The sequence below is a fragment of the Rhipicephalus microplus genome, chromosome 6 (assembly GCF_043290135.1).
Source record: "Rhipicephalus microplus isolate Deutch F79 chromosome 6, USDA_Rmic, whole genome shotgun sequence".
NCBI lineage: Eukaryota > Metazoa > Arthropoda > Arachnida > Ixodida > Ixodidae > Rhipicephalus > Rhipicephalus microplus.
The window spans coordinates 10,917,807-10,941,045 of NC_134705.1; the positions used below are offsets into that span (position 1 = coordinate 10,917,807).

At 45.4% G+C, this 23,239-nt stretch overlaps 1 protein-coding gene across 1 annotated transcript in view; it reads left to right on the top strand.

Annotated features, from left to right (window-relative positions):
• The window catches only part of LOC119186288 (histone H4), a 62,281-nt gene that overhangs the window by 30,426 nt on the left and 8,616 nt on the right, over positions 1–23,239 (top strand). Inside the window, exon 3 of the mRNA XM_075865801.1 lies at positions 8,961–9,034. The gene's annotated coding sequence lies outside the window, so the exon portion shown is untranslated. The remainder of the gene's footprint in view (positions 1–8,960; positions 9,035–23,239) is intronic.

The window sequence follows — 23,239 nt, forward strand, 5'->3', positions numbered from 1 at the left end:
AAGCCGCAAGACATGTAGTAGCACGTATGCCAAGATAGCCGAGGTTGAGGAGCTGCCTCAAAAGACCAGGGTGATGGGACAGGGGCACATAGGGCCTGCTTTGTGGTGTTAACGTCGTGCAACAGACTGTGGATGCCTATCCTGGAATCTGGACTTCTTGTAGCCATAGTGAGGATGTGCCCTTGAGAAGGCCCTGAAGTTTGGCGTCCATGGTCTGAACCTCAGGACGTCGGCTGTTATCTGCACCAGGCTGACGGTGGCTACAGGTAAAAGTGCATCAGTGACCACGTTGTCTTTCCCGCTGACATGTTGGATGCCAGTGATGAACTAACTACTCGATGAACGAGAGTTGGTTTTGCTGAACTGGCAGGAGTTCGTCGCAACGTTGAGAGAAGGCGTGCGTATGTTACAAGTTTGTGGTTGATATAGATGGTGCAGGGCTGCATTTCAAGAACTCTTTCGAAGCGCAGCCCTGGACCGTTTCTGTAGTAAGCGCTGTAGTAAGTTCTCTGTAGTAAACTGGCCAACCCCTAGGGGCAGTGGTTGTGGTGTTACAGTGAATGCTGTTATGAGATCAAAACTCGGGTCACGCCCAGTGCCTAGTTGTCCGCCATTGTCGCCGGTGTCCGTGACCGCATCACACAAAATTAGAAAAAAACCTAGTATCAATGACACAGTGGGGCTCGAACTCGGGCTTGCTGGGTGCCAGCACAGTATTCCACCACTGAGCCACGCTGGTGCTTGGGACTTGATGGCGAACTTGCCTTTAGGAGGCTTAATATCAAGAAAGCAATCATGCTAACACGACTTATATAGCATTTTAAAACAGCGAAGGAACAAGCAGTTCTCGCATGATGCTAATAGCATAAGGAGTGGGTCGTCCAATGCTCCAATCCATTACAAAAGCTTGTTCTTGTTCACCTATTAACTGTGGCGCCTACTCACTTCAGGCATAACTCCTGATCGTGGTCAGCCACTGCATGAACAGTTAGCACGAAATTCCCTTGCAAGTGTATAGCGGACACCATGCTTCTCAGAATAATGACGAAAAATAGCATAACGAAGGCTGGCCTACCACCAAAAAGTTTGTGTTATTAATGTCGTAGCGGGTATTAAAGCAAGTGAGCTTGTAGCAGTTGGCCAATGAGTGGCTGAAAGGTCGTTCTAGCTTTCGCTGCGACTGTGCCGTGCCTTCTGCGTAGGCCTGGCATTTTTTGTCGATGGAACTGACCAAGAAGGGGTCACCTTTCGAGCCGATAGTTTCCTGCAGAAGAATGCTAAGGGCTGTCCATGAGTTGCATCACGGCGGCACCAATGGAGAAACCAGAGGCGTCCGTGAAGAGTCTCAAAGGAGCGTTGGCACGGAATGGGAGAGGAGGGTGACGGTGCAGATAGCAGCCTTGCATTCCTCGAAAATTCGCACTAAGGTCCGTGTTCATGTGATGGCGTGCGGTAAGAAACGTCTATGAAAGAAACGTCTATGAAACCGTGGTCATCAACGCGTTCGAACAACAGACGAAGGTGCCTGGGGTGCTCTCCGGCGTCGCTGAAAAATACCATACTAAGAACATAAACTCTCCAGTGAAGTTATAGTCCAAAGATAAAACTTAGACTGTAAACTGACTCGACGTTTCGGGACCGATGGGACACCTTCTTCAGGAGTGACTGCTCAGTCGGCTCCGAAGCTAGCGATTGTTCTTGGTGGTGTCACCTTCTCCATCGTCTTTATTTCCACCGTTGTTGTTGCAGCGGTGTTTCTTCAAATGGTAATGTACACCGTTCATGTATACACTGCGTAAGGTTTCAGTTGAGCGGTTAACATTTCCAGGCCTTGTTTGAATGTGCCAGGACTCAAAGAACTGTCTTTTTGTGTGGCTACCCTCCGTGTAAGTGACCCGGGTGTCGTCGAAATTGATTCGGTGGTCCATCTTTTCGCTGTGTTCAGCGAGAGCGTTTCGTGCTGTGTTGAAGTTACGCACATCGTTTCGATGTTGTCGTATCCTTTCAGGGAAGCTTTCCGTCTCACCGATGTCAGTGGCGGGACAGTCTGTGGATGGAATTTCGTAGACGAGCCTGGGGAACTTTTCTTTCAGCAGTTGGTCTTTTGGTCGTGGCGAGAATCGCTCGATTGTTGAGACGGGTTTGTGCACCACCTTAATGCCCTTTTTACCCAGCACCTTGGACAGTTTCTCACTGATCCCTGGCATGTATGGGACTGAGATGTGGTTGGAATGTAGGAAAAACACCAGTATGTCGTCGAGGTAAACGAAGCAGATGTAGAGGCCGTGGACGACTTACTCGATGAAACGCTAAAAGGTTTGTCCAGTGTTTCGTAGACCGAAGCTCATAAAGGGGAACTCGAACAATCCAAAGGGTGTTATTATTGCCTTCTTCAAGACGTCATCCTGATTGACGAGCATCTATGTGTAGGCCTTCACGAAGACGAGCATGGAGAAGAAATGGCGACCGTGAATGTTATGGGCCGGGATTGTGGACGGGATAACTATCTGGGATGGTGCACACGTTGATTGAGGGCGTAGTAGTTCCCACATAGTTGCCAGCCATCGGTCTTCTGGACAAGGTGAAGTGGCGAGGCCCATGTACCTTCGGGACAACGGGCGATGCCTTTTCGGAGCTTGGCTTTGAACTCTTCCTTTTTATTTATTTATTTATTCAATACTGTGGGCCTTTTCAGGCCTATACAGGAGAGGGTGTACAGAGCAAATAACACTTCATATCGCGAAGATGAAAAGAAAAGAAAAATTACGATACAATAGTATAAAGCAATAAATGAACAATGCACATATGTTTCACAAAAAAAAAACTACTTAGCATGATAACATCAACGGTAACATTGATATACAGATGCAGGCGGTTAAGCACATGTAGCAATGTGCGAGCACATGTGCCATACACTGTTTCAACCTTTATTTCGGCGAAGATAGCACAGGGCTTATTGCAATGCCTTTAAATGAATTTCCAACAGCGATGAAAATGATTCAGGTGATTGTGCACTGACAACGTCGTTCGGCAAGTCGTTCCACATCTCTATAGCTGCGGGAAAAAAGGAATACTTCAACGTGTTACAACGTGACAGGAATGGGCATATGCATTTGTCATTGTTAGTTCTACTGAAGTGACGGTGCGGAGCTTTAAAATAATCATCCTTATTTAAATTTACCAGGTTGTTTGAAAGAAGAAAAAGAAATTTCAGGCTGGCTAATTGTCGTCGGCTAGCAAGAGTTGCGACACGTGCTTGCAAACGCAGCACGGAAACACTCTCCCGCCTTTCATACTTAAAAAAAATAAACCTAAGAACCCGGTTTTGAATCTTTTCCAATGCATCAATCATGTTCTTTTTGTGTGGGTTTCAAACTATTACTGCATATTCCAGGACGGGTATAATTAGGGTCTTGTACGCTGTTAGTTTAACTTGAAGGGAAGTTCCGGTTAGTTTACGCCTTAAAAAACCTAGTTGTTTGAATGAACGTGCAGAAATTTGATTAATGTGGACATCCCACTTTAACGATGATGTTATTGTGACCCCCAGGTACTTTACGGTATTTACGTGCTTGATGTCTGTCCCAGATAAGTTGTACTGAAAGTGAAGTGGTGTCTTTCTATGGGAAATTGTAATGCACATGGTTTTGTCTGTATTAATTTGCATACCATGTTTTTCACACCATTGTCCAATATTTTCTAAAGATTTGTCAAGTTTTACCTGGTCTTCTGTTGTGCTAGTGTTGTGCTAGTGGGAGAGTATATGACGCAGTCATCTGCTAAAAGCCTCATTGTAATACCTGGTTCCATAGCAGTGTAGATGTCATTGATGTATATGAGAAAGAGTGATGGTGCTAGTACGGACCCTTGGGGAACACCAGAGAACACGTCGGCATGGTCGGACTCGACATTATTGAAAGAAACATACTGAGTGTGGTTAGAAAGATAAGAGCCAATCCAATGGACTATTTTTGAGTTAACCTCAAATGATTCAAGTTTTTGTATGAGCAACGAGTGCAGGATGCGGTCGAATGCCTTAGAAAAATCAATAAATATTGCATCTTTTTTTAGTCTAGAATTAATAGCTAAAACAAGGTTATGAGTAATCTCTAAAAGTTGTGTAGTGGTCGAAAGCTTCCTTCTAAAACCGTGTTGGTTCGGATAAAGCGGATTATTTTCCTCTAGATAGTTCATAAGTGCTTTGTTTATTATATGCTCCATAAGCTTGCAGCATGTACTTGTCAGTGATATTGGCCTGTATGTGTTTATCAGTTGTTTGTTCCCACTTTTATGGATAGGAATTACTTTTGCATACAACCAATCATCAGTAAGCACCGCTGTTTCTATGATAAGGAAAATATATTTTGCAGAAAAGGGGTTAGCTGAGCGGCATAGCGCTTAAGAAAAGCATTAGAAATTTCATCCGGGCCTTGTGATTTTTTGACATCGAGTTGAAGAAGCAGGTTAGGCATGCCAGACTCTGTTATTGTTAACTCTGGCATGTGATTTTCACTGTTAGACGACGGTAAAAATGAAGGCTGGGTACGCGTGAAAAATGATTGGAAGTAAATGTTGAAAGCATCTTCAACATGACTACCCAATATTTCCATTTTAGTTACTGTGCTATTTGGCTTTGATAAGTACTTACAAAATTTACGTGGTTGATTTATCATAAACTCAGTCAGAGTGCTTGAGAAAAAGTGATCTTTTACCATCTTTATTTCCGTTTTTAAGTGGCGTGAAAGCTCATTGAGCGTAGCGGATTTCTTTTTTTGTTTGCGGAGTCTTTGTACTTTTCTTTTTAGGTGGATTATGTTTCTCGTAATCCACGGCGTTTTACACTTAGTTTTCTTTAGCTTAGTAGGTATGAAGGTTGATTCACAATGCCTGATTCCAGATTTTAGTTTTTTCCACAGATCCACGACACCCGATGACGTATTAAAATCGTCTTGTGATGCTTCAAGAAAATCTATAACACTTTCATCAATCGCTCTGTAGTAATCTTTAACTGATATGTGCGTCGTTGCATGTGATACGCGGCCGCCCATGCCATGAAATGTCAACAGAATGAGCTTGTGATCAGTGATTCCTTCTTCAATACTTATTTGTGGTGTTAATGAGCCAGACACAAATGCAAGATCAAGCACTGAGCATGCCGACACGTGGATGCGAGCCGGTTCTATCACCAGCTGTGTCAACGAGTGACTAAACATAATGTCAAAAAGTATATCTGAACCTTTAACAGCAGTATTTCTGATGGCAAAAGTGTTCCAGTTTATTCCCGGCATATTAAAATCACCAGTAAGTATTAGTTTCGTTCGCTCACCTACACAGCCGTGAAGAAAGTTCTGTAGCTTTAAAGGTATTCATCAGGAGCACCCGGAAACCGGTTTACACCACCAATCAACACAGGGGTGTTATTGATAAGGATTGAACACCACACGCTTTTGTGACCAGCAATGTCACTTCCTTTATGAAAAGGCGTGTTCCGTTTAATTGCGATGGCCACGCCCCCACCACGGCCATCCCGATCTGTACGAAGCAGTGCGTATGCTGGTTGCACTATCTCTATATCGTGAATAGCAAGGTCTAGCCACGTTTCCGTAATGACCACTACATCAGGTCCGTACGAAAGCGACATTTCTTCCAACTGCTGTGTTTGTTTACGATACTTCTTGCATTAAAGCAAAGCAGCTTAAGTGGCTCTTTTGTTTTCTGTCACGCTTGAGAAGTGCTTGCCTTCCTGTGACCATCGGTACAAGCACGTTTCACAGCTACCAATTTATTTTCTATCTCATTTTATGTGAAGGATTCTTCATTGATTTTAAGTTTGTCGTAAACTAGTGTCACCTTATCTCCGTTACTGCGATTCAGCGCAGACGCCTGCCACAGCTTCCTTCGAGTTTCACGAACAAACTTAGAATAGTCTTCCGATAAAGATATGGCTGTATTTTTAAAATTATAACGGTTTCGTAATACCAGCATTTTTTCTGTAAAATCATAGAAGCGCAATATAACCGGTCGGTCGTGGTTAGGCTTCCGAAGACCGAGCCTGTGCACACGCTCAACAGATTTCACTTGGATGCCCAACATTTCAGAAAATATTCCTCGAGTCACAAGTTGTTGCACCATTTTTGGTTTTTGTTCTGTTTCTTTAAGACCATAAATAGTGATATTGTTTCGGCGGCTTCTATTTTCTAGTTCTTCTATTTTGTTGTGCATTTCAGTGAACTCACTGCGGATAGCCGATACGGTTGCTTCACATTTTTCTATCTTCTCCTGACATTGCTTTATTGACGTAAAGGTACTTTCAATCTGAGATAGCCTTAGCTGGACATCTTTAAGACCCGTCTCAAGAGCTGTATGAGATGTCTTAAGTTCATTGACGGCCTTTAGTATTTGATCTATTTCGTCAGGACCTGGGTTCTCTTCCACGTCACCACTCAGTTGCAATAACAAAAATATCACGCCAACACACTGCAGGTAGCAAAACAACATGTACTGTGGGCTTGGCAGCACAACTAGTCCAACGTAACTAGTTTTAGTACATTTAACAAAGGACCATTTATCACCAACCTGTATAACGAAGAGCACGTTGTTTAGCATGATGCTCCGAACGGTGCCACCAAGCCCAGTGAAGCGTGCGCGGTTCATGTTCGGCCTTTTATGCAGTCCCGCGGATGTGCCAGATGTCGCTGGCGCGCCAAAGGGATCCTCCGGACGTGACGTGCGAAGCGTCGCATCATGATAGGGTTCGTTCTGCCATGCTGATAGCGGTAGCAGCGTCGTCCCAAGTTGCACGTGTCGTTGTGGCGGAATGACCACAGCAACCCATCAGGGAAGCACGTTCAGTCCCGTGAAAGCCAAGGCATACCTGTATAACGAAGAGCACGTAGTTTAGCATGATGCTCTGAACGGTGCCACCAAGCCCAACCCAGGCTATGCGCATGCTGTCTGGGGTAAGGCAACGGTCGCAGCAGAAAACTGGGTGGCATGTTGTTGTCTGGATGTAGTGCACGGTGGTGCGCTGCACTGCGTGGCAGTTCGCTTGGACGCGCGAAGCCAGCAAATTCTGTTAAGATGGCATGGTACAGCGAGTGATTGTCAACAGAGAGGCTTGGTTGTTGGGGAGTCGTTCGCTGGCCTAGTATAGAGTGCCCCATTGTCACGTCGATAAGCCAGTCGTGGCGGCAGTCCGGAAGGTGTAGTGTGCCAGGTAGTCCCAGACAATGAGTGACTCGAGGACGTCGACGATGACAAAGTTCCAGTGAATGTCACGTTGTTGGTTCTTGAGCTGGATGTGCAGGCACAGCGAACCGTACGTCTTCATTGTGGACCAGTTCGCTGACCTCGAAAGACTTGGGTTTGCTGACCTCGAAAGTCTTTGGTAGGCGAGGATCTTGAAGGTGGGATCGCGGCTAGCATTAGATGTTGGAATCACTGTTGACCAGGTAACGCTGCTTTGTGATTTGGTCGATGACGAAGATGTGACCACCTTCAGGTTGGCAGCTTGCGGTCGTTTCTCTGAGCTGCCGATGATGTTTGTCGTTTGCGGAGCAGGGTGGTCGTATCATGAATAAAGGCGAGATGGGAGGCGCTTGCTGAACGTGGAAGCGCTGCGACGCTGCGGGAGAAGAACGAAGAATCACCCGAGAGGACGTGCACCAGCCACATAAAGGCATTAAAATAATCTCTAAAGGACACATCGCACGTGAGCTGGGGCGGGAGGAAAACCCAGGAAGATGAGCTGGCACTGTGTGATTAGGACGCCGAGCAGGAAGGACGTGAGGAACGAGCGTCACTGCCTATCGGGAGCAGGATGACCACTCATTCTGAAGATGACACTTTGAAAAATGACCCCGAAGCAGTTTCTCGGCGCCTGTCTGAGTTGGAATCCAAAGGGGCAACTTGTATAGATTGTGTACCTCCCTCCCTAACTACAGCGATACCGTTAATAAGATCATGACCCGCATGTCTAATGTTGAAGTGAAAGTATCGAAGGACGTTTTGGTTGACGCGTTCACTACCCATTCGAATCACATCTCCAGAATTCAAGACAAAGTGGACGACTTGGAGAATCGCTCACGTAGACACCGCTTATTGTTTTTCAGAATTTCAGATACTGGTGGAAGTGAAAAGAAGGAAAGTTCTGAAAAATTGTGCTGGATTTTGTGCAGTAGCAAAATAGATCTAACTGTTCCTTAAGTTGCCAGGGCTCCTCGATTAGGGCGTTCGACCTATAATTGCTAATCTTTAATGACAAGGAAATAGAGACAGTCACGGTTACAAACTCACAAACACAGCCTCCAGTATTTTGCGTGACGTTTCTGAGGCTGTGAGTGAAAGGTTTTAAGCTCTTGCACTTTTCCAAGGAGATAAGAAAAGATGGTGATAGTTGTATTCAACAAACTTTTTATCAACAGATACGTTTACGAGTGGAACTCCGAAGATGATGGTGCAACACGTGTATCACAGTCCATTAGCAGTAGAAGCACACGTTTCACTCTGTCGTTCCACTCAGTCTGCATAAGCCAAGATCACACATACGTCATGGGATGGCAGTATCACCTTCTTGTATATAAATATCAGAAGTGTGCTCTCCAAGTCCTTGTCATCTATCATTGATTCATGCTCAGAGTCTTACTTAGTGAGACATGGCTTGACGATGCACATATTTTTAACAGCTGGTCCTCGTATACAATTTTTCGCTGTGATTGTAAGCAGAAAAAAGGCATTCTTTTGGCAGTTAAAACAGAATTCATATAATCAAATCTTCCAATTTACACTTTTTTAAAATGCTTATGGGTGACTGTGAAATGTGACTTTAGCCATTTGTTGGTGTATTTTATCAACCACCTAATATGAGCACCACTTTCTCTTGATAATTCAGAAGAATTCTCCTTGTTCTTGTTGATTGCTTTGCTATGTTCTACTCATTTTTTGGCGCTTTTATTTTCCAGGAATCAACTGGGCAATTTCATCTGCTTATCCATCTGTACACCAGCTCAACACCAGCTCAATACTAGTCCCACACGTAAGTCGGTTTTGTCAGCAAATATTTTTGACCTTATTCTAACTAATAATCCTGAAATTTGTGTTGCTTTGTCCAACGTGGATGATTTGTCAGATTATGACATCATAATGAGCTAGCTTTACATGAAACGTCATATTATGAGCAAGATTCTACGATGTTACAAGAAAGCTAGCATCGATATAATCAATTCTGAGTCATCAGCTTTTTCTAATGTATTATTAGTCGCTTATTTAACAAAATCAGTAGAAGAAAACTGGCAATGGTTAAAGAGCACACTTATCAATTTGATTGACGTACAGATACCTATGGCTAAAATCAGGTGTTTTGACTTGATTTTGTGGTTTAACGATCTGCTCCAATCTCTGTTACCAATCTGCGTTAAAAACAACATGACGCTCTTTTTTATTGGTAATGACATTTGCTCTTTTCTCACAAATAACCCGCGACATTGCGTTCCTCACCACAGAGTTATACGAAAACTAACCCAACTTAAAATGCACCCCAATTTTATTTCATGGGCTAAAGAATTCCTTTCGCACAGAGTGCAGTACACAGTTTTCAATTCAAAAGTACAAGTCATTAGGTTTCAAGCAACATTCACCTACCGGACACTAATGCATGCAGCTATCTTATCATGGATTCTGTAACAGTTCATTCATCTGGCATTGCTAAACTCATTGATAAATTACCCTTTAACTCGGCTCCAGGTCTACACAGCTTCATCAGCAACTATTTAAAAAACACTAGCGCCTTGAGCTCCATCATATTGACCAAAATATTTCAGTAATCCCGAGACACTTCTTTCGCAATGGAAAATAGGGAAGGTGATTCCTCCACACATGTCTGGCAGCAAACACTCGCCCGTGAATTACCACCCGATCTCACTGACTAGCACCTGTTGCAAGCTTATGAAACACCTGTTTTTCACCAACTTTAACTTCCTCGACTCATTTTTCACCCCAGCTCAGCATAGCTTCCGTAAAACACTCATGCGAAAGGCTACTAATATCGTTTAGTTATGGACTACACTGTATTTTTGATAGCACCTCATCTGCTGACTGTGTGTTTTTAGATTTCAGTAAAGCATTTGACAAAGTTTGCCATGAACTACTTTTTTTTCAAACTAAGTCTTTTGAATCCCAACCCCATTACCGGGAAAATGCTCGTGACAGCGACCTAGATTGTCTTTGCGCGAACAGTTGCTTGCGCAGGCTAACCTCATTGACGTGACAGCTTCAGCGAGCAAACTCCACTATTGCTGGCGTGAAGCCATCTACTCATACCGAGAGCTCCGCGTAGTTGGTAATATGCAATGTAGAAATAAAATGTCTTGTATAATGAAACGGAAGGTGTTTATTACTGCCTTGCAGCACTTATTTTACATGAACGTGCATAAACATTATGTTATTTTTTCGTTGTGCACACGTGACTCGGGCGGAGAAGAGCACGAAAGGAGGCTTCGCAGAACATGGAGAGAACCAGCAGTACGTCAGTCATGTACATCCTGTTCCGGCACTTTTAGACTTCCAGGCGATTGGCAGTGGTTTCCAAATCTGAAGAACCGAGGGATCGCACGAAAACTGCAAACGCTCCGTCGCGGTCGCGTGCTTTTTCACGTTTATGGGGTTCGGCCTTTAATCCTTGATAGTAACATACCTAAATATATCGAATACTTTCTTTGTAACCTCCATCAGTTTGTTACTGTGAATAATCATGACTCACCGTTACCTGAAGTTCGTTCTGACATGCCACAAGGATCAGTGCTAAAACCACTTATTTTTCCATCTGCATTGACATTCCACGTTCATCTATTTGCTGAAGATTGTATAATTAATCGTGAAATAATCAGTACTAATGATACTAGTGCTGTTTAATCAAATTTAACCATATAAGTGATTGGTGTAATACCTGGCGACTGTAACTAAATATTATTAAATTTAAAACTTTATGTGTTCATAGAAATTCTACCACCCCCCCTCTCTCTCTCTCTAAGTGATTATGAAAATGAAAGGAAGAGAAAACTGCTGCTCATAACTGTCTATCACTTGGATGACACCTCAACAAATCAATACAAGAGATAAGGTAATGGGAGTGAAAGTAGATAGGTAGGTAAAAAGCAAAAGAGGAAGAGGGAAAAAAAAGGGTCGCATTCGATTCATCTTCACCAGCGCCCGTCCGAACAATCAAAACACACAACCATTGATGAAGGCCGCCGAGAAGACCGGAAGAAAAAGATTCGCAGAGTTGGTGAGGTATGACGGGCCGCGTAGGCGTGTTTGATGTTGGGGGAGCGCGGAGCGCTCGCTCGCAGGGGCTCGTGGCCGCGGCTCAGTAGAAATCAAGGTTTGTTGAACCACGGCCGCTAGATGAAAGAGCGCACGGTACAGCTGGCCGCGTGGAGTGGCTTTGTATAGGAGAGCGCGTGTCAGCCGTAGGGTCAGTTGCGGCCGCTGCAGCACGACGGGGCGGGGAAGGAAAAGACGGGGAAACGAGTGGCGGACGCTTCCTCGGGGCCGCAGCCGCAACAAATTAGCTGGTGTTTGTCACAACAGTGATCCACTCAAATGTTCTAATCAGTGTTTTAAAATCTCATTTATCACAGCGATGAAATATCGCATATTTAGTAGACTACGAGGCACTATTTAGTTAAAAAGCCAATTGATTTTTCCTGTGCCTGCCAAGCAACTGATGTTTTTCTTTTCAGAACCAGCTTTTTGCTCTGAGGCTGACAGAAAAATCCACAACTCATGTATGAATGATATGGCAATGAATGCGTGACAAAGTCGTTGATCTGTTTATGAATTTGTCTAATATATTTTCATTATTGTGACGTTTTCTCAGCACTTTCACGTTTTCTCAGCCGGAATGCTTGACAATTATTTGTGGACACTTTACAATAGATGTTCACAGTTTTTATGTTCTGAAACCATATCAAAAAACATAACTTGAATATTTTTCATTATATCCGGTACTCGACACACATGCACGAAACGCACGCACGCGCGCACGCACTCACGCGCGCACGCACTCACGCACGCGCGCACGTACACACACACACACACACACACACACACACACACACACACACACACACACACACACACACACACACACACACACACAGGGGATATGGCACCACGGGAGCGTTGTCAACAAGGATAAATATATTTATTTCTCAACAGTTTCGGGAGGGGTCCTCCTTTCATCAGGGGATGAGTTATACTATATATATATATATATATATATATATATATATATATATATATATATATATATATATATATATATATATAGTATAGGCATCTATTATGCGCTTCATCCTCATCTGAACAGCAATCATCATCATATGTTCTGGCTGACAATCATCATCTTCTTGGCACGTGCGCTTCTTTGTCGGGTCCGTTACGCTTGTTCGTTCCCGAGTTCACGACGAATAAACCTTGTTACAACCGAGTCGTCATACGTGGTGGAGGTGGATTGACGTTCCCAGTACCTCTCCTTACAACGCCTACTCGCTGGAGCTCCGTTCAGGCCGCCGCTTGGACCCTCAGTCCACCAACATGTCTCAGAGTGAGTGGGTGGATGCCCTTTCTGCTCCCGTCTCTGCGCCGCAAGCCGTCACTGCGCCGCAAGCCCCTCCTCTTTACATCGTAAACCACCAGCGTGACCCTCCGATCTTCGCTGGTCTCCGCGGCGAAGATGTGGAGGACTGGCTCGATAACTACGAGCGAGTAAGCGCTACTAATCACTGGGACGACTCTAACAAGCTCCGCTAAGTATCGCTTTATCTCACGGGTGTTGCCAAGACATGGTTCTTGAACCATGAGATCTACCTCACCGACTGGCCTGCCTTCAAGCAGCAGCTTCGCCAAGTATTCGGCATGCCAGCCGTTCGATCCGCTCTAGCGAGGAGGGCCCTAGATACTCGCCAACAACATCCCGGCGAGTCATACACATCTTATATTGAGGATGTCCTTGCGCTTTGCCGGCGCGTCAATTCTTCGATGTCCGAGTCGGACAAACTGCGCCACATCCTGAAGGGCATCGGAAGCATTGCCTATAATGCCCTTGTTGCCCAGAATCCTCCTACTGTCACTGACGTCGTCTCTACGTGTCAGCGTCTCGACAAACTTGATTCTGTTCGCCTTCAGTCGGGCAATAGTGAACACCGTACAGCAGACCGGGACCTGCGTGACATGATACGGGAGATCATACGAGAAGAACTTCAATCAATGGGCATCTCACAACCTTCTCTATCTGTCACACAGCCTTCAAGCATGGCCCTCCGTGACATCGTAAGGGAGGAACTAACATCATTCACCGGTCCAGCCTACGTACAGCCACCTCCGTCTAGCCCTCCAACGTACGCGCAAGTTGCGGCCGCGCCTCCTTGCAACGTAAACTCTACTTCACCGCTGCCATTATTCACGCCGGTTGCTGCTGCACCACCGGTCCACTTCCGGCCAATCCCAACCGACCCTCCGTCTGTCCACTTGAGTGCGCTATCTCCCGGTGCGCCGAACGCCCTCTACTACCCGCCTTGGCGCCCGTCTCGCCCAACATGTTTTACTGTGGATATCGTAGCCATATATCGCGCTTCTGCCGCAAGCGCCAGCAGGACGAGCGTCGCGGGTACGACATGCGCGAACGGGACTTTTCCAGAGGGGATTCTTACGCTCGGCGTTATTCATTTGGACAGCAGCGGTCTCCATCTCTGCCCGCGTCGACTGAGACGCGGAACACTTACCGTTCAAGCCGACGCAGATCACCTTCGCCCTTCCGTCGCTCCTCCTCTCCTCTTCAGCCAGCCTCGTTTACTACTGACAACCAGTCGGTAAACTAAATGATGCAGTTTTCGGAGGAGAAACTGCATGTAACAGTAGGACTCATATTCCTCCAGCATGCCCGTTCAACATGGTTTCTGTTACGGTGGAAGGAGTTCTCGTGGACGCTTTGGTGGACACCGGTGCTACAGTTTCTGTGATTAGGTATGATTTTTGCAAACGCCTGAAAAAAGTAATGACACCTTATAATGGACCCAATCTAGTCGAAGCCCAGGGGAACACTATCCGCCCTTTTGCTCTTTGTACTGCTCGTGTGTTTATTGATGACATTTTGCATTACATCGAGTTCGCTGTGCTTACCCGGTGCTCTCACCAGCTAATTCTAGGGTGGGACTTCCTATCTTCTTCTTCAGCCGCTATATGTTGTGGTGAACGGATTCTGCACCTAACTAATACGAACTCCATGTTCGACGAAGGCGTCTACAAGCCTCTACGCCTGTTCGCTCGCGAAGATCTCGAACTACCGCCACATCAAGAACGAATTGTGACCCTGATCTCTAAGGACATCGACCACGGTGACGTCTTGGTGTCTCCTTCGTCGACTTGCGTCGCAAAAGGCGTAGCCCTTGCATCAGGTGTCGTACGCTTTCACCATGGCTCCGCGCTCGTCATTGCTACGAATGAAACGCCAGAGAAAGTTCTCCTGCCAGAGGGCACTGCAGTAGCCTGTGTTGTGGATGCTGAGCCTGTCAGCGTCACGCCACTTAACCCTGCCTCTACCAACGACCGTTCTTTGAGTAAGCCTGCCTCATCCTCTCCCTTCACAGCTCTTATCAGTGATGACTTAACAGCTATGCAGGCGCAGCAGTGGCTTGCGTTATTAACGAAACACGCCGATTCTTTCGACACCTGCTCCTCAACGTTGGGCCGAACTACCACTGCAGCGCATCGCATTCAGACGGAGGGAACATCTGTTGTACATCACCGCCCGCACCGCGTGTCTCTCACTGAGCGAAAAATCGTCGAGGAAAACGTCGCTGACATGCTCCAACGAGAAATAATTCGTCCATCAACTAGCCCTTCGTCATCCCCTGTTGTTTTGGTATGAAAAAAAGATGGCTCTGTGCGCTTTTGCGTTGATTACCGGGCACTTAACAATATTACACGCAAGGACGTATACCCCATGCCACACATCGACGACGCCCTTGATTCACTGCAAGGCGCCGAATACTTTTCAAGCCTTGATTTGCATTCGGGATATTGGCAAATTCCCATGCACGATGACGACAAAGAAAAAACGGCATTTGCAACCTCCGATGGCCTATACGAATTTAAAGTGATGCCTTTCGGGCTCTGCAATGCACCCGCGACGTTTGAACGCATGATCGACACCGTCCTGCGTGGTCTGAAATGGAAGACGTGTCTCTGCTACCTTGATGACATTATCATCTTTCCATCGTGTTCTCAGCACCTGAGCCGCTTGGATGACGTCCTAACATGCCTCGCCGGTGCGGGTCTGTAGCTCAACACTAAGAAGTGCCGTTTCGCCACCAAATCCATCAAGGTTCTCGGCCATGTCGTCAGCAAGGACGATATTCGCCCTGACCCCGAAAAGATCGCTGCCGTCCTTCGATTTCCATACCCCACAAGACTTAAGGATTTGCGAAGTTTTCTTGGGCTCGCATCATATTTTCGTCGCTTCATACGAAATTTCGCTTCAATAGCTGCGCCACTTCACAAACTACTTGCATCTAATGCACCCTTTGTGTGGTCCGAGGAATGTCAGTCGGCGTTTCACCTATTGAAGAAAGCTTTGACGTCAGAGCCTGTACTCTGCCATTTTGATGACACCGCCCAAACACTCCTGCATACCGACGCCAGCGGTTGCGGTATAGGTGCTGTCTCCTCCAACGTGATAACTCTGGACGGGAAAGGGTCATCGCATATGCTAGCCGAGTGCTAACTTCTACCGAAAAAAACTATACCATCACTGAGCAGGAGTGCCTCGCTGTGGTTTGGTCCATACAAAAGTTCCCTCCTTATCTGTACGGCCGTCAATTCACCATCGTAACGGACCACCACGCCTTATGCTGGCTTTCTACAATGAAGAACTTGTCCGGACGCTTGGGTCGTTGGATTTTACGCCTACAGGAGTATCAGTTTGAGATTATTTATGAATCGGGCAAAAAACATCAAGACGCCGACGCTCTTTCTCGTTGCTCACTACCTATGGCGTCGTTCGACACTCCAGCTGCCACCTCCAACGACACCAGTGCGGACGTGACTCCCACTTCTGTTGCCTTGCTCGCCTCGCTGTACCAACCGCCAATCGACGATGAACAACCTTTCAGTTCTCCCCAGCAGGCTGACCCGTATTGTCGGCGCATTATAGACCACCTTTCAGGAGCTACGCGTCCACCCAATGCACGCCTTCGTCGACAACTCGAGCACTTCAAATTTCAGGACGGTGTGCTGTATCGTCACATATATCATCCTGACGGCCAACGCTGGGTACCTGTTCTGCCACGCGCTCTTCAACATCATGTACTTAACGCCTTTCATGACGATTTGACTGCTGGCCACCTAGGCTTTCACAAAACCTACGACCGCATTCAAAGCCGCTTTTATTGGCCTGGGATTTCTACCAGCATAGCAAAGTACGTGGGTTCCTGCTCTCCATGCCAACTTCGCAAACTTCCGACATCTCCCCCGGCTGGTCAGTTACAGCCAATGACGTGCCCTACAACACCTTTCAAGGTCGTAGGTGTCGATCTTTATGTACCCCTTCCTTTTTACTGGTGCTGGAAATAGATGGATAGTCACCGCCGTAGATCATATGACACGCTACGCCGAGGCAACTTCAGTAGCTACTGGTTCAGCTTCGGAAGTTGCTGACTTCGTCCTTCAGGCCATAATACTACGTCATGGTGCTCCTCGTGTACTTCTAAGTGACCGTGGAAAGGTGTTCTTATCACAGCTTTTAGGTGAAGTTCTTCGCGTTTTTGGTACCACACACAAGATGGCGTCTAGCTACCATCCTCAAACAAACGGTCTGACCGAGAGATTTCATCGAACCCTTGCCGACATGATCGCCGTATACATTCAACCGGATCACAGAAACTGGGATAAACTTCTACTGTTCCTCACTTTCGCCTACAACACCGCTGTTCAGCGCACAACCGGCTACTCACCGTTTTATCTCGTTTACGGACGTTCACCTACTTTCTTTATCGATGTTTCCTTCTTCACCAGCAATGGCCCTACATCACCATCTTCTTGCGAAGAATATATTTCTTGCCTTGCCCAGTGCCGCAAGGGCGCTCGTATGAGCACGGAAGCTATGCAACAAGCAAGGAAGGCCGTCTACGACACCTCTCATCGTGTGGTATCATTTCGACCGGGTGACGAGGTGCTGCTATTGACACCAATTCGCACACCTGGTCTCTGCGACAAGTTCCAGCCTCGATTCATCGGCCCATATGTTGTTTTAGAGCAGACTTTACCTGTCAACTATCGTGTGACGCCTCTTGTCGTGCCAACTGACCGCCGTTACCGCAGCACCGAAATCGTACACGTTTCCCGCATGAAGCTTTTCACACGACGTTCCTCGTCACCTTGACTACCCGCCCGCAGCGGCCAGGCTGGCGCCGCTTCCACGGGGGGGGGGGGGGGGGGGAATCAGTGTAGGCATCTATTATGCTCTTCATCCTCATCTGAACAGCAGTCAATCATCATCATATGTTCTGGCTGACAATCATCATCTTCTTGGCACGTGCGCTTCTTTGTCGGGTCCGTTGCGCTTGTTCGTTCCCGAGTTCACGACGAATAAACCTCGTTACAACCGAGTCGTCATAATATATATATATATATATATATATATATATATATAAAAGAAAGAAGTGTGTACCTAAGGACTCGTTTTTCCGTGTTTTGACACAATATTAATGACAATAATAATGAGATCTAATAGACAGTAATGCCAAGGAATATACAGGGGAAGTTATTAGAACCAATGGTATGTAAATAAGAAGAAAGAAAAGTGGGTGAAAATATAACCAGCCGTGAGCAGGAATATATATATATATATATATATATATATATATATATATATATATATATATATATATATATATATATATATATATATATATATATATATATATATATATATATATTGGGAGAGAAGTGTGTACTTTAGAGCTCATTTTTTCGTGTTTTGACACAAAATTAAGTGGGTGAAAAGATAGCTTGCCTTGGTTGGTCCCGGCAACCTATCTTTTCGCCTACTTTTCTTTCTTGACATTTACATTGCAATTGGTTTAATAACTTCCCCTGTACATTCCTTGGCATTATTGTCTTTATATATTATGTTTACACATTGAAAAACCACGGCTGCTGTAGGGCAGCCGAGTGCTCATGACGTGCCTTCGTTTGAGCGAGCACAGGTGCCTATTTGTCAATGATACATAGTAGAACAAATAAACAGTAATGGATGATGGAGATTGCCAGAAGACGAGCGCGTTGGAGTGCTATCGGGATTCGCCAGTGCCCATGGAGAGAGGCTAACATTAAAAGACCGAACGGATGGTTTTATTGTTGATAGACACAGAAGCCAAAAGTTGGGCGCCTAAGCTGGAGCAATTGTCAAGTCATTTTATTATGCAAAAGTGTATAGAAGCAAAAAAAATGCCAGGATTAGCCCTAAATTGAGAATAAACAAAATATTTTCACGCATCTTGTTCCGATTATGTGTTCACTATTGAATTAGTTGCATTATCATAAAAATGTCGGGACAAAAAGAGACGAAAACACTCATACGCGCCAGAACGCAAGGAGTTGTGCTCACATTTTGCAGCATTTCATCGCGCTTTTAGTTTCACAGTTTTCATACTATTCACTTCATAACTGCTCGCTCAATTGCCAGCATTTAAATTACAGTCACTGAAAGGTGCTCGAGTTCAATGTTATGAGATTGCACACATTCTAAGTATATTTCGTGGCTGTTGCATCTCATACTGCACTGTATGAATACTTTAGACGTGTTTGGAGAAAGTGAGAGGTCTATCTTAGTTTGTGTTAACTGTACTTGCTGGGGTTAAATATTCTAAATGAAATTATTAAATTTGAAGCAACGTATTCTGAAGCGACATACTGACAGTTACTATAATTAATTTAGATGCATTAGAAAAGAGTAGCTCTCCCAGATCTATTAGTTTTCATATTGTAAGATCCGAGCAAAATGCGCTCACAATTTTTACTTTGGCAGAAACTGATCGGTGTGAAAGGTTTCATCTCGGGCCAGACAATACCAAAAATTTGCAAGGGCTGCAGGTATCTAAAAGCAAGGTCGGTAATTACCTGGTGTGCACACGCCAGGCGGATATTAAAAGAAGATTTCGTGGGTCACACAAAAATACACGCGCTCAGTCGCAATCACCGCAAGCGCGCTGCGCATGCGATTCTATGCACCGGCCAAAACGCCGGTTTTGGAGCACGCAGCGGGCCGTACCCGTGCGCTTTTTCATCTAGCGGCTGTGGTTGAACTAACGAAAAGAGTTCGCTGGACCTCGGTGTGATGCAACAAAAGAAAAGAGAGAAAAAAAAGGAAACATGTCACGAATTCAGAGGCGCTCAAGGAGCACTGTGTCCTTGAAGAACGCGATAAGCGCACCCAGCGCATGTTTAACCACGCTCGCGTGTGTCCTTGGGAACAGGAGTTGCTTACTACCCTTCTATTCTACCATATAAATAATGCCCCCTTAGATCCTGTGAATTCATATAGATACTCAGGCATTCATACAACTTCAAACCTAATGAAGTCTCTTCATATTGAATACATAATCAGTAGAGCTAACAGCACGCTTGGCTACTTACGTCACAGATTTTCTAATGCCCCATCATCCTTAATGTTACTACTTTATCAGTCATTAGTGCACCCCTAATTAGAGTACGCTACAGCAGTGTGGGACCCACACAACGAAAACCTCATCTCTTTATAGCTCGTTCGAAAGAATGCTGTCCGTTTCATTTATTCTAATTATAACCACACTTCTAGAATACCTTCAATCAAAGCTAACCCATGTCTTCCATCACAAGCAGCACGGAGAAAACTAGCTCGCTTAACTCTGTTTCATAGGATATACCATCATTCATTTCGTCAATATGACTTCATTTCACAGCCACATTACTTCGTCCTTAGCTACTTTGTACCCAACTTCTCTGAACAAGTGTAGTTTGTCGTTATCCCACCAACGCTCTGACCCATACTGTCGCCGTATCATGGACCGTTTTGACGGGACTTGTCGACCCCCTAACGCCCGTCTTCGATGACAGCTGACACAATTCAAGCTCAACAACGGTTCCTCTACCCTCATATCTACCACCCTGATGGTCAACGCTGGGTGCCCGTTCTACCTCGCTCGCTTCGTGCTCAAGTCTTCAAGACATATCACGATGACATGTCTGCTGGACACGTGGGCTTCCATAAAACGTACGACTGCGTAAGATGTCACTACTACTGGCTAGGCTTGTCCACCAATGTCGCGAATTACATTGCCTCATGCGCCCTTTGTCAGCGTCGCAAGCTCCCTGCATCAACTCGAAGCAGACAATTAAAACCCCTCACGTGTCCCCTGCTACCATTTGAGGTAGTTGGCGTTGACCTGTATGGTCCGTTTCCTGTGACTGTCATGGGCAATCGATGGATAGTTACAGCTGTTGATCACCTGACCCGCTACGCCGAAACAGCCCCCGTGCCTTCTGCATTCGCTTTGGAAGTTGCCGACTTCATCCTTCAAGCAGTATTCCTCCGTCATGGTGCTCCTCGTGTAATCCTGAGCGACCGTGGAAGAGTATTTCTTCCTGAATTCGTCGAAGAAGTACTCAAGGCGTTCGGCGCCACACACAACACAAGCTCCAGTTACCATCCTCAGACGAACGGCCTGACTGAGCGCTTTCATCGTACACTGTCAGATATGATAGCGATGTATATCGAACCCGACCACAGAAACTGGGACACCATTTTGCCATTTGTCACTTTTGCGTATAATACCTCTGTACAGTGCACAACCGGTTACTCGCCATTCTACCTCGTTCATAGTCGCTTCCCCTCTACTTTCCTCAATGTTTCGTTTTTCTCTGCGCCTGTTAAACCTTGTTCATCCTCAAGTGAACAATGCGTTGCTCGTCTGCTTCTTTGCCGCCAGCTGGCCCGCGTCAACACTGAAGCCAAGCAACAGGATCGCAAGCTTGAATATGATGCCTCTCATTGTGCCGTGTCTTTCAGCCCTGTCTGCGAAGTCCTCCTTTTTACACTCATTCGCACTCCTGGCCTGTGCCACAAGTTTCAATTACGCTTCATTGGCCCCTACACTGGCTTGGAGCAAACGTCTATTGTCAATTATCCCATGGCATCCGTTCTTACTCCAACAGACCATCGCTGCCGGGCAGCAGACATAGTCCACGTATCCTGCATGAAGTCTTTCACACAGGGTTCCTCTTCATTGTAAACTGCGGCAACTGCGATGAGGATGACCGCTTCCACGTGAGGGCAAGTTAGTGTGGGCATTCATTAGGCACATGTTCTTTCTTCACACATGTTCATCATCATGAGTGGTCGCCGTCATCATCTGTTGTGGGAACTTGGCTTGCTTGGGTTCTGTGCCTCGGGTGTGGTTGCTTCATCGTGTCTTCGGGGCCTAATAAAGGTTGCCTTCATCATTACATCACAATATGTTTGTGAGCTGTGCAAGTTGTGTTTACTTGCTTGCTGCCCTAGCCAGCGCCTCTCACACCAGTCACTAAGCCTGCTCCCCGAACATTTATAAACCTTCTTAGTCGGCTTCAGTGTGATTCCTTCTTTGATAACTCTTGCTTATCAGCACTTCACATTAATATGTGTAGCCCAAAAAGAAATCCCTATGCGCTTGTACGTTCCTTTTCTCTCATCTGCACGACTTGGCTTTCACTTCAAGGTTAGACGTTGCTCGTCCAAATACTGCAATCGAACATTCACTGTGGTGCAGCTATATTTATTTTACCTACTTGGCATTATAAGTGTCACCTTTGCATTGCCATCGATAACTGTGAATCTATTTGGATAGATCTTCATCTGCTGTCCTTGGAAATATATCTTTTGCCATCATCATCAGAGTTTTGTTCCAGTCGCAAGGCTGTCCTTGACACTATCTTTTGAACGTAAGGATCTCAATATTTTAGGTGATTTAAAAGTTTATTTTCTTGGTGATGTTACCAATTGCACTGAGCACGCGAATTGTATCCAGCGTTTCGGGTCACTCTTTCAACTAGATTCATTCCTGGTCGCTGTAGCTCACTTGTTCTTTCTAACTTAATCATTTGAAAATGGTGGAGTTGTTAGGGTGACTGCTCATTGTTCTGTTTTTTTATACGAAAGTTCAATGCATTTTCGTGATTTTGGATTTTCAAATAAAAATTTTAAACAAAGAAGAGTTTGTGAACCATATAACCTATGTGGAATGGTCTTTCATTGAAATGTGCACATATGCCAACATATTACTTTTGTTTCTCGCATTTGTAAGTGTCATCATCATTCTGGTCAATTGCAAGGCAATCTACTCAGCTCCTTATAATCTAGCCACAAAACCAAACATTTGCTATCATGAGACCTGCCCTGACACTCATTAAAAATTACCTTTGTAATAGAGCAGAGGCTGTTTATTTTTGCTCCACATTATCAATTTGTCTACTACTAATCCAGGGGTCCCTCAAGGGCGAATTTTCGGCCTGCTTTCACTTACATGAATAACCTTCCACATTCAACTACAAACTCGAAACTTTGTGTGTGCTCCCTCGAGTGTTCTCGTGATTGTGTGTACCTTCTTATCTCTCTGCAACCTCTTTTCTCCCCTTCATCTCTTCCCCAGTGCAGGGTAGCAAACCGGATGTGCGTCTGGTTAACCTCCCTGCCTTTCCTGGCATTTTATCTCTCTCTACTCTATGCTAATGACCATAGGTCGGTGAGCTCGCTCGTCAGTCGACTCCCTCAGATCAAGCTATGAGGGATGGAAGAAAATTTTAGTGAGTGTGAGACGAACTTATGGCGAGTTCTTTCAGTTACTTTTGCCGGCTTGCAATCTTATCTACTCATCTTCAGCATCACTATGAGCCTTTCCCGCATTCATGTTTACACTCACGTCTACTCACAAGTATTACAAAATGATATCCTCTGTACACCATTTCAGGAGCTTGATATTTTGTGTCATCATCTCTTAACTCTTATTCCAGGGTACTAAATCGAAAAAGCATTGATAACGTGAGATATTGGTGTTAAAGAGCATCAATGCCATGATCTAAAAAGCTAATGCTAGACTTGCGAACTCGTGAGTCGACTCGCACTCGAATCGAGCTGTAAGTCGAGGTGAATAGTTGTTTGGTCCAAGTG